We start from the raw sequence: 12,828 nt of genomic DNA, 5'->3' as shown, positions 1-12,828 counted from the left end.
ACAATCTGATATTCTGTACCATATACTTTAGATATTTATCTTATTTTTTGTCTTATCAAGTCTTTGAGGGGAGATATTTTTCCTGTTTCCTGCTGCAATAAACAACTTGATAAATAAGTGAATAAATTATCTGAATCCTAGACTTAGTTCTACCATTAACTAGTAGCCTGACTCCAGGAAAGTCCCTTAATCTCTCTAGGCCTCAGTTTTCTCATCTCAGAGCTAAATACAAAGAACAAGTAACATAATATATCTAAAAATACTTTAAAGTATAAAAATTACTATTCAATATAAAAGTTAGTTTATAACTAACTAGTTATAAGTGGTGGTGTTTTTACAGTCACTTCATTGCTAGGTAGAATAAAAATGTTCTACATGGAAGGAAAAAAAACAGGGACAAAACTTTTAGTCCAGGGGCACCTGGATGGCTCAGTCAGTTAAGCACCCAACTTCAGATCAGGTCATTATCTCATGGTCCATTACCCCACGTCGGGCTCTGTACTGACAGCTCAGAGCCTGAACCCTGCTTCAGATTCTGCATCTCCCTCTCTCTCTGCCCCTTCCCGCCCACCCCTCCCCCCCACCAACGCTTTGGCTTTCTCTCTCTCTCAAAAAGAAACACTAAAAAATTTAAAAAAAAAAAAAAGACTTTCAGTCCAGTCATGAATGCATCAATAGCAACTGAGAAGCTATTTGTCATTCAGCTGGTACACCTGCCCACCTATTTATTATGTGTCACTGAAGACCCATGTATTGGCACCAGGATTAAAGCACATATGATTTGCTTGGGAATCCAGCTCTTACTTTTACAGGTGGTTTGAAAGCAAGGCCAATGCTGAACCCATGCGTATGGGGCCTTCTCCATCTTATGGTCATGCTAGTGCAATTTCTACAACAAAGCTGTTAAGGGGAGGCCTGGCCAAAAGACGTACTTGCCAAACATGAGCTCTTCGGCCAAAAGGAATGCTAAGAAGCAGTTCCTATGCATTCCTGACAGTTCATTTGATACACAGGTTGTTTTCACTCTAAGCTCCTAGTATCATCATATTCCTGAATTTTCCCAGGTGACCTTCCCCAAACCTTCCTCCTTCTTAATGTCCCCTATGAGGTGAATACAAACTCTTCCACTCCTCTCAATGCAAATGTCAATGCCACCTGGACAACTTTTATGGTAAGGAAAGGGAAGGCTGGTGGCAAAGAGGGTGACAAGAAATTCTCCCAAGTACTAAATGAATGCATGAGTGTTAGAAGCAAGATGAATGCCAGGCTTCCACAAGGGATTCATCTTGACCTAAGTGACAATATGATGGAAACTAAGAAACTGGGAAAGGACCATCACAGAAAGACATTTGAGATTCAAATGACTGCAAGAGGAGGTTTCAGGGGAGTCCAGAGATATGGCCAAAAAACTTAAACTTTATTTTCCCACAAAACAGACAGCACTGATTCCCACTAAGTAAGCTTGATTCTGGAAAGCCACATCTGAAAGTGTTTTCTTTTTCTTTTTCTTTTTTAATATTTATTTTTGAGACAGAGAGAGACAGAGCATGAACAGGGGAGGGTCAAAGAGAGAGAGGGAGACACAGAATCTGAAGCAGGCTCCAGGCTCTGAGATGTCAGCACAGAGCCCGACGTGGGGCTCGAATTCACGGACCGTGAGATCATGACCTGAGCCAAAGTCGGACGTTCAACCGAATGAGCCACCCAGGTGCCCCTGAAAGTGTTTTCAATCATCTTTTTTTTTTTTTAACGTTTATTTATTTTTGAGACACAGAGAAAGACAGAGGGCAAACAGGGGAGGGGCAGAGAGAGTGAGACTGACAGACAGACAGACAGACAGAATCAGAAGCAGACTCCAGGCTCTGAGCTATCAGCACAGAGCCCGACGTGGGGCTTGAACCCATGAACCGTGAGATCATGACCTGAGCTGAAGTCAGACACTTAACTGACTGAGCCACCCAGGTGCCCCTCAATCATCTTAAAGTAAGTATATTTTAAAATATCTTTTTGAGTTCATTCATGATAAGGCCTATTATGAACTATCATTAATCGTCACCATATTATCATGAGTCTTGGCATCCCAGCTGGGACTTGGAAGGATCTATGGTCAGACTTGTACCAGAAAGATAGCCATCTGGCAAGCACCACCTTTGGTCCCAATGCGATTGGTCTTGATCAACTATAATCCTTTGTCTAAATCCTGGGGTACCAATGACATAAGAGGAAGATGAAAGGTGTTCCATGTAGTAACTCCAGGTATATAAGGACACCTGGGATGTTGCTGACACTTACACACAAGAATTCATGAAAAGTTCACAGGGGCTCTTTCATCATCGTTCACGCTATTTTGGCCAAAGGTAGGCAAAGCTAAACGATCATTTCTCAGTGTGAACCAAACATGTTGCTTCAACAGAATCCCACTTCTTAGGGTTTGGTGATAACATCCCAGTTATTTCTGAAAAAAAAGATCTGGCATTTTTTATTTTGAATGCCTTAAAAAGAAAACTGTATGTTGTACTAGGCCTAAGAAATTTCATTCATAGGAATTATTTTACTCTTATTTATTTATACACAGCATCATTCCAAAAGGAAAATTTGAGACAACTCACCAAAAATAAAAAATTATATATACATAAGATAATAAATAATAAAGATAAAATGAGATTAAAAAAATAAGCGAGTCAGTAGACAGTTCCCAAAATACTTGGTAGTGAAAACTGCAGATAGTCCTACCTGTTCTATCTGTGAAAACTGGAAGGCAGAGACAAGGGAAAAGCACTCTGAAAAATATGTCTTCTGCTACCCTCAAACGCATTCACAATATTAAGCCAAAGCATGAAAAAGCACTCCAGGTGAGATAGCTCAGCTGTTAGTCTTCACAGTGGGCAGCATTCCTGAGGAGGCTTTGTCATTTCCTGGCTGCTTATCCATTCTCATCATTCCAATATTTTCACAGCATTCCACATCTAGAAACAAGATGGCCCCCTCTCTGGAGTTGGCTTTTTCATCCTGGGTTGCTGAGGTTCAGGACTAGAATCCACAAGGCAACATGTCCCCTGGTCATAAGACCTGGGTGAGAACAGCAGAGAAGATGGCTGCTCCCAGATCCAGCCTTGCCGGAGACATAACTTCTGCCACCTGACTATGTATGTGTCTGCTACTTTGTTTTGCCCAAATCTGTTGAGGCAATCTGTCTATTGTGATTGCATTTTCAAGTTTAGCCAAATGGTCACAAATTTCAATAATTTGGTTAAATGCCCAAGTGAAAATGGTCATTCAGTCAAATTAAAGAGGTTTCCATCATTTGTTAAATCACTTTTGACTTAAGCAACTGTATTTATATATGCTTCTAACTCATGAATATACTTTTAACCCATGTTCAGATCCATGGAGCAAAGTGATAGATAAGGGGGGGGAATGACACTTCTTTCTTAATCAAACTGGATGTCAAGATAACCAAATAGTTAATAAAAGGGCTAGTTCATAAGTAAAAGGAAATGTTAGAATTAAAATAGCACCATCCTATAGCCTTGGATAAAATAATGGACCTAGGCAATGATCATTAAGGGCTGCTAATTTAATGATTCAGTTATTAAATGCCTCCTGAATGGCTTACACACCCCACCTATGGATTCTGATCAGGACTCTAACTCCCAATTTTTAGGAAGTACAGAGGACTGACAAATATGGCCATTCAATCTAGACTGAAGGAGATAGTGCAGAATAATTATCTAATTTATTCAACAAATAAATTACAAGGAAAAAGAGAGAGATGAACTTACAGGTTAAAAGAGACTAAATATTTATATCAACCAATTACAATGTATGGACTCATTTGGATCTTGACTCAAACAAATGGTTTGAAAAAACATTTATGAGACAATAGTGGAAATATGGACTCATGGCATACTTGATGATATTAAATAATTGTATTTTTTGGTGTGATAATGGCATTATGGTATGTTTTCTAGACAGCTGCTCTTTTTAGAGATATGTACCCCAAATATTCATGGATAAAGTGAGATGATATGTAGGACACCTGGGTGGTTCAGTCAGTTGAGGGTCTGACTCTTGATTTCAGCTCAGGTCATAATGTCTCCTGTTTGTGGAATTGAGCCCTGCATAGGGCTCCACACTGAGCGTGAAGCCTGCTTGAGATTATCTTTCTCCCTCTCCATCTGCCCTTCCCCAGCTCATGCTCTCTCTCTCTCTCTCTTTCTATAAAATAAAATAAAATAAAATAAAATAAAATAAAATAAAATAAAATAAAATAAAACATAAAATAAACAAAATAAAACAAAACAAAACAAAATTAAATTTAAAAAATTAGAGGATATGTGAGATTTGCTTTGAAATAACCTGAGATGGTGGAGAGCAACTGAGAATATACATGAAAAACACTCAGCCCTAACTGATAACCTGAAACTGAATAAGGAAGGCTTCCTTATATCAGTTTATTTTTAGTATGTTTGAAATTTTTCACAATAAAAAACTAAAAGGTAAATATTTTTTAAAATCCATTAAAGAAATAATATTGATAGAAAATTCCTTATAAGATAACCAGTCTATTGATTGTTTTAGATGCATTACAAGTAATTTATGGGTTAAGCCAGAGAAGCATACTGTGCAACCCGTCACAGTGTGTGGCCTAAATATTCCCTGGTGTGTGTCAGCAGTCCAAAGAAAAGAGCAGTGTGACCAACAGCTCACAAATCTCCTCATGCTGCTCACTCTAAAGGGTTAGCAGTAGTACTGTTGACTGTCTCACATTACAGTGTTCTCCTTACACATACCCTTAAAAGAAATTTCTTTCTGGTTCTAGAATCAGGAAATTTTAAGATTCCCCCAAGCATGAAGATTTTCAATATCAGTAAGTAAAACGTTGAAACCCATCACCACTTCACACATCGGGATGGCTATGGACAAACAAAATAACAAGTGTTGGCAGGGAGGTGAAGAAATTGGAATCCTTGTGCTTTGCCAGTGGGACTGTAAAATGGCTCAACCATTGTAGAAAATGGGTTGGCAGTTCCTCAAAAAGTACAACAGCGGATTACCATTTGATCCAGCAATTCCACTTCTAGGTATAAAAGACTTGAAAGTAGGGTCTTCAAGAGATATTGGCACTTCCATGTTCATACCAGTATTATTCACAATAGCCAAAAGGTGGAAGCAACCCAAGTGTCCTTTGATAGATGAATGGATAAACAAAATGTGGTATATATGTTTGGTGGAATACTACTCAGCCTTAGAAAAGGAAGGAAATTCTGGGGCACCTGAATTCTGGGGCTTAGATGGTTAAGCATCCGACTTTGGCTCAGGTCATGATCTCACAGTTCATGAGTTCAAGCCCCTCACTGGGTGAGCTCGAACCCCACTTCAGGCTCCATGCTGACAGTGCAGAGCCTGCTTGGGATTCTCTTTCCCTCCCTCTCTCTCCCCCTCCCCCTGCCCCTTGCTCACTCACACTCTCTCTCTCTCTCTCAAAAATAAATAAAAATAAATAAATTCCGATACACATCACAACATGGATGAACCCTGAAGACAGTATGCCAAGTGAAATAAGCCAGTCACAAAAGAATAAATATTGAATGATTCCACTTATTGGAGATATCTAGAGTAGTGAAACTCACAGAGACAGAGAGTAGAATGAGGGTTGCTGGGGCTTGGTGGAGACAGAATCGAGAATAATTATTTAAGGTATACAGAATTTTAGTTGGGAAGATGAAAAAGTTCAGGAGATGGATGGTGGTGATGGCTGCACAGCCATGTGAATGTACTTAATGCCACTGAACTTTACATTTAAAGATGGTTAAAACGGCAAATTTTATATTATGTGTTTTACCACAATTTTTAAAAACGGAAACCAATCATACAACTAATTGGTCTTCACAATGCTGCTAGAAAATATAGAGCCAAATCTGTGACCAACTTTAACAAATTATATCGTATCGTGGCACGTACTATTTGTATTTCATTTCTCATATTTTTCTTTGGTCTAACATTTAGCTAATTCTAATGTATGCAATTTTTCCATGTCTTGTATCTATTTTAATTTTCCTTTATTTTGTTTTATAACAAGGCCAAAGATAAATTATTGGGAAGAGTAAGAGCAAGAGAGAATATATTAGCTGTCTTATATCATCTGCAACATGGGGCTCAGTATTTTTCTTAAAAATGCTAGTTGAGCTAAACTGATTAACGATTAACTTCAGTTTTTGTCATTCTCCATATCTACATTTTTCTTCTAAAAAAGCTAAATCACAGAGAAGCAGTAGATACATAATTGTTTCTCTAGCACATCCTCTTGAGCATATTTTTTCGGTAGAAATTTAAGAAATTACTGCCATATAGGTAAAATAAATTCTATAAATCTTCATTTTCAAAAGTTTACAAAAAGTTGGTCAATTGGATGGTCACTATATACTAGCAATAACAGTGAAATAATTAGCCACAACTGATCAACTCAATAGGTGAGGCCAAAAGAGAAATCATGGCATTTTCTGAGAGCTCTGTGTTGATTCATAAGGAAGCAACCAGTCTCATTTAGACCCATAATGAGAGTGGCCTACTAGAAAGTTTTAACAAGGGCTGGTCAGTACTGGGCCAGTATTAGTTGAGTTCTCCACCAATGCAATCTGTTATCCTTCAAAATCCCTGAGTTACAGCGCTCATCAGGTATTATGCAAGAGAGATTATGGATCAAATGGAACTGACTAATGTTGGGGTCAATCGCCTGGGGCCTGGATCACAGTGCATTCTGGCTGAGGAGAGCAGGTGGCCTCCCGGGGAACACTGCACAGGCTGTCCTATGAGCAGCAGTGCCTGAGATCTGTCCCATCTGTCCCCCATACCCTAAATGCCTTGAGGCATTAGCTCATGACATTCTGAAAACAACCCTGTGAGGTAGACATTCTTCACCTCATTTTACAGATGAGGAATGGGGCTTAGAGCAGGTAAGGTACTTGTCTAGAGTCATGTACCAAGGTTTATCTGACTGCAAAGGCCTCTGTGAGTTCAGAATTATTTATAGACTCCTCCATAACTTTCATGTGTGTGGTGGGAGGTGGGGGGTAGAGCTTATTTTCTGGTTCTCACATGCATTCCAAATGGTTGAGGTTGGTGGATACACGATTATCAAACATTACTGGATTTGGGTTTACTCCTTTCTACAATGGGTTCAGTTCCATTCTCTAAGCACAAAAATCCCCACCCACACTCCAGCTTCCCTATTCTAAATATATCCCCCTCTCACACCCTCCCTGCCCCAGGATACCCTCTCCACCTCCACACCTGTGCTCTTCCTGACTGGGACGAGGTGTGCTGTGCCATAACAAGCAATGTCATACAATCCAAATGGGATTTTCAGGGAGGTCTCTTCCCCTCTCCCTGTATTATCTAACCTCTCCACGCTCAAAAAGGAAATAAAAATTGAGAACATCACACACACACACAAAAGATAAATAAAATAAAATATATCTTAAAACATGTCCCTAAATGACCAATTATTGTCCCTTGAAGGTGCTTCAGATTATCATGGGAGGAAGGCCTATTTTTGTTTCCCCAAGTGCCTCATCACTTAAGAAGTTTGCACCAGTTAGCAGCCTGCTGTTCTAACAGTCTTGTGAATTTAGATTGTTTAGTTAATTATAAACACATTTCAAAGTCATTCTTTCTGGCCTTTTTCCTAGAATGAGTGACTGCCACTCTACAGCTCACAGAATGGTCTTCAATGGTTTTCAGTCAAGGTTCAGGGAGAAATATGCCACACCGGGATTTGATTATTTACCAACATAATGTTGGATTCAAGCCAATGAGCCACCAATATATTTTCCTTTGAAGTCTGACATATTGCCTGCTGCTTTCAATGCTGTTTTCTTGGCTAGCAGACAAAATAACTGTGGCTGTTTCAAAATTCACCTCCAATTGAAGTCAGGGGGAAAAAATGTCTTATGATTGGTTCATCTTACAGACATGGATCTCATTCTCCTTTGGAGTGCTCAAGGTGAGTCACTTGGACTGGGGTGCATCTGTGGCCCTAAAACAGTCACTAGCCCTTGCTCTGGAATCAGCCCTTCCACACACCTATTTGAGAAACAGTCTGGTAAATTCTTGGCACCTTGGCTATAAACAGAGATAAACAAGGTCATCAGCACATTTTCATGATGTCTTGGATTGTCTTTTGCTCCCTCTCATTTGAGAAGCCCTAAGAGAACCTGACAAAGAAAACATGTTTGAGATCACAGAGCCATTGCTGTCAGGATACTGAGAGCCTAAAAACCCACCCTAAGAATTCATGGAGATACTCCTAGTGTTGTCACTGATATCAATTCCTATACATTAAGATTCCTTGCTACAGAACCTTACCTTTCTGCAGACAGGCTTGGTGTGGGTTTCTAAATGATAGGATCAAAGAATTTCTTGCTAGAAGGAATTTTTTCAAAAGGGTTTAACATTCTGAAATAAAGTAAATGCTCATTAATTGAGAAGAAAGACTCTTATATGCTATTTAGTCCCATTTTCCAATTTGTTAGGAATGACCACTCTATCATTTAAATACCTCTAGTGGTGGAGAACTCACCACCCTACGTTATTGGATACTATAAGTACAATATTAAAACTGCAAAGGCATGACCTGTGATGATCAATTCTCCATCTCTTATGAAAGAGCTATGAACCTGGTTTTATAAATATGAATTAACTTTTAATTTCAAGTCATTCAGAAAGATATAACAATATTTACTGAGGAAAATCTTGGAAGTTAGTGAAACTACTGGTGCTGATACTACATCATATATAATATAGTATAGTCTGCATTGTTTTTTTCACTTGTTTACTTCATTTTATATATCTAAGTTCAATTTCAACTTGACTCAATGTGTATTTATTACTCTTGGCACAATATTTTACAATATACACTCTCGTTATAGGGTGACATTATATCCCAATTGGCTGAAACCCTTCAGGTTTGCACCTCATTATCTAATGTAATTTTTAACAGCACCCTTTCACTCTCAAAAGTATACTACTTTGGATGACAAATTTTATGGCACGGTACTGTATTTTAAAGTTTTTAAAAGTTGTATTTCATTTTTTTAAGTTGTACTAAAAACCTTCGCAAATTCACACATCTTCCCAACCCCCAGCTTCTCTGCATTTTCCTCAATTAGTAAGTTTTTATTTTATTTGAAAATGATAAATCTTCTTGACTACAGAGTATATTTAATAAAATGAATAGCTGTTCTGTGCTTTATTTATTTATTTTTTTTGTTCTGTGCTTTAAAAAAAAAAAAAAACCACCACAGAATGGCTGGAGCCTCTGTGCTCTCTGCATGGATGGAGTGGCTCACTGCCAATGGGATGTCACTTTCATTAAGTTATTGAGAGCTGGAGAGAACCTTTCTAAGTCAGGCACAGCATGCTGGCAAATGTAATGTGGATGTGTCCTCATGCCCGAGAAAGCATTCCCTCCACTTGACCAGATTTCTTTCATCTTTGGGTGCCTCAGTTTCTCTGTCTCTAACAGAGCACAATAATGCCCACTTCACAGGGCTGTTGTAGGATTAAAGGGATGATAGCCATAGGGCACTGTCAGCCACCGGGAACAAAGGCATGAAGTAATTGCAAAATGTTCGGTTCTGCTTCTCCAGCTTGTGGAAAAAGGGCTCCCACTGACTTGAAAGACAGCATCATACACAGACGAGGAGAAGCCCACTGGGAGAGCAGAGCCTATTACCTTCATTATCATTGTCCTAAAGTACAGAGGAGAGAAAGAGCAACAAAGAAGCTTAAGAACTGTGGCCACACAAAAACAAGACGAGGACTAACAAATGGGCTACGAAAGAAAATCTGAAAAAATAAACATCTTAGCTTAAAAATAATCTGTGACGATTACATGCCAGAAACTAAGGGACACCTATATATTCTTTGGTCACGTGACACAATGACGCACTTGTGTATTTTTTACAATGGAGCGTACCCTGTCCTTTATACTTCCTTACATTATCCACTCTAAATGCCTAATGGCAGTTCAACGACCACTTTCAGAGTGGATTTAATTTAAAAGTTCCTATGTAGATAGCATTCTGTAAAGCATTTTCAAATGATTAACCAATAGATAATAAAATTGCAACTGGCGATACTATTTTGTCATAAAATATTAACACCTCCAAGGCTGAAGAGTAAGTTGGGACAACTAGAAAGTGCCACTGGTGTTTGGTGAGCTCACAGTCAAGTAGATGTAAGACATTCCCCTGTATATTAACACATGCTACTAAAATCAAATGGGTAAAAGTGATAAGTAGTAGGAGATGTCATTCCAAGCAGTATTTTCCCAGCAAAAGCTATATGTCAAGAGTCCTTCAGCACACTCTGGGAATGCACAGAAATTCACAAATCAATTTGCTAAATTGGCTTGGCTGGAAATCGTGCATTTGTGCATGGATCCAGCTGAAAGACATTTCTGAATCTACCAGACTTGCCCACAGCTTCTTCAACCAGTGCTAAGAGTCAGGGGACATCATAAGAAGAGCGTGGGCTTCAGGGTTAGTTACACTTGGACTCTAATTCTCCCTCCACTATATCACTGGCTGAGTGACTTCAGGTAAGTCACATGAGCTCTCTGAGAAGAGGATTACATACTCATACCAGGATTGCAAGGTGCCAGGAGGATTAAATGTCCAACATATGTCAAAGAGCCAAGTGCTATATACTTGGTTTAACCTTTTCAGTAGAGCTATAAACAACCCAGAATGAGAGAAGCCCACCCCAAAAGCCATCTGCTCCTTCTCTTTACTGCAGGCCAGGTGGACAAGTGATATAAAATGAGAACAGTTTTTAAAACATTAATATAAAATGCTTGCACCTACTTAACCCAAATAGGGCCTTAATTTAAGCATCTGGAAGAGTCAAACTGAAGTTCTAATAATGTAAACATTCTTAGATGTCAAAAGATATTCTAGTTTACAATCTGTATATTTCTGAACTTGCAGAAATGATACACGATTCACCTCTTAAAACCACACACCTTGGCCACTCACAGTGGGTTTCCTGAGGACTGCCTATCGCCAGATAAGCCTTGGGTCTTGAATATGTAAGATGGAGAAGCAAAGGCAAGTGTCTCAGAGCAGTCAATTCTCATCCTATTGGTGAAAAATGCTAAAGCCTGGAAAGGGAAAGGTGCTTGCCCAAAGCCAAGCAATGCCACGGGTTAGGATTTTTAGGAAAGCCACTACAAACCAAAACTGTGACAAATTATAATAATAATCTCATCACAGAGCTTTATTCACTGATATTTCCAATTCTGTGGCCAAACAACATCCATACCTGCCTGGTGCTGGGTCTGTCCCTTGGGAAGGAAGCTCTCCTCTAATAGCAAAACAGAGGAAACCCTGCTATATAGGTTAGCCTTATTTTATATTGCCCAATATGACATGGAACTGAGTGTGTAACACGTCTGGGGGGTGAAAAATCTGAAATACAAAAAAAAATTATCAAAATAACCCATTGCACACTGATGTGACATTTGCTGTCCCCTGGTAACTGTCCCCTGATAGTTTCAAACCTACAACTCCAGAAAAATGGCATCGTGTGAACATAAGTACACAGAGGAAAAGTAACAAAGCAAATATTTAGCACACATTTTTAGAGTGTCCATTATGCTTTTTTCTACAAAAATCAAATTCTCTGTTTAAATTTCTGAGCATAATAACTTCTAACCACTGATAAGCACATTTTAAAGGGTGCTAGCCCATATGGAGCAAGATTTACAAACACCCAGGCAGAATTAGTTCCCTATTTCATAACTCTCCAACCGTTAATCATCATTGATTACTAATTCTGGTTCCATCTCTGTGAATAAGTTAATACTTTATGCTGAATAGGCTAATTTAGAGGTGGGTGATCCTGAAGCTAATTTGCAGCTCAAGGAGAACTCCATGCTTTAAAGCAGCTTTACATCAAAAGCCTTACAGAAGAGGATCATCAAGACCAGGGTAGAATGGGAACTAGAAGAAGGCATAAAATCAGGGACTTCAGGTTTTTAGGATGGGAAAGACCATAAAACCTGTCTAAAGGCTGAGGGGAAGGATCCAGAAGCTACAAGAAAATGAAAATTCAGGGGACAGAGGAAGTGACCCCAGAGAGGGTGATAAGGGATGGACCCCAGGGCATTGCTGGAGGGAAGAGTGAGGGGGGAAGGCAAAAACAAGAGGAAAGAGGATGTCAGCAAGAAAAGGGAAGGAGGGAGAAAAGGAGGAAGGTAGGCAAAGAAAGTGCCAAGTGTAGGGACATTTTAAAGGAAGTTTAGGTGACATTAAATATGGAGGTAAGGAACAATGAATTAAAAAGGACCTCATCACCAAAAGGTTTGGAAGCTAACAGAGAAGTTCTGCTCAACCACATAATTGTATATGGTAAATATATACTCAGAGATTAGATTTTCTGTTTAAAACACTTTAATTAACTTCTTTTCTAAGGAACATGCTGAATTCATAATGGAGGAGAAAGAGATTATTCAATTAGATTGATTTTTGTGGAATAACAACTCAAAACTACTTGAATCCCAGCCTTTGACAAAGTTACGTATCAATGTGGCAGGTGGGGGGAGCCTTCAAGGAAAGAAAAACTCAAACTGTAAATTATCAGGTTAATTCACAGTGTGGACATAAGAAATAGCAAAGACACAGTTTGATATTTGGTTTGCAAAGTGAGAAAAGAAAGCATATTAAATTCTATAGAATAATCTTTTCTGATCCCAGAAATACTAGGAACTCAATAGTTTTTTGTTTTTTTTTTTTTGGCTCCAATGACTTGTAAATATCTACAAGA

General features: G+C 38.8%; 1 protein-coding gene across 5 annotated transcripts in view; it reads right to left on the bottom strand.

Moving 5' to 3' along the window:
* MSRA (methionine sulfoxide reductase A) overlaps positions 1-12,828 on the bottom strand; it is a 451,589-nt gene that overhangs the window by 261,438 nt on the left and 177,323 nt on the right. The gene's annotated exons all lie outside the window — the stretch shown is intronic.

The sequence above is a fragment of the Panthera pardus genome, unplaced genomic scaffold, assembly GCF_024362965.1.
Source record: "Panthera pardus isolate Hobbes unplaced genomic scaffold, ASM2436296v1 HiC_scaffold_13, whole genome shotgun sequence".
In the NCBI taxonomy this organism is placed as follows: Eukaryota; Metazoa; Chordata; class Mammalia; order Carnivora; family Felidae; genus Panthera; species Panthera pardus.
This window is presented reverse-complemented; position numbering and strand designations above follow the sequence as displayed.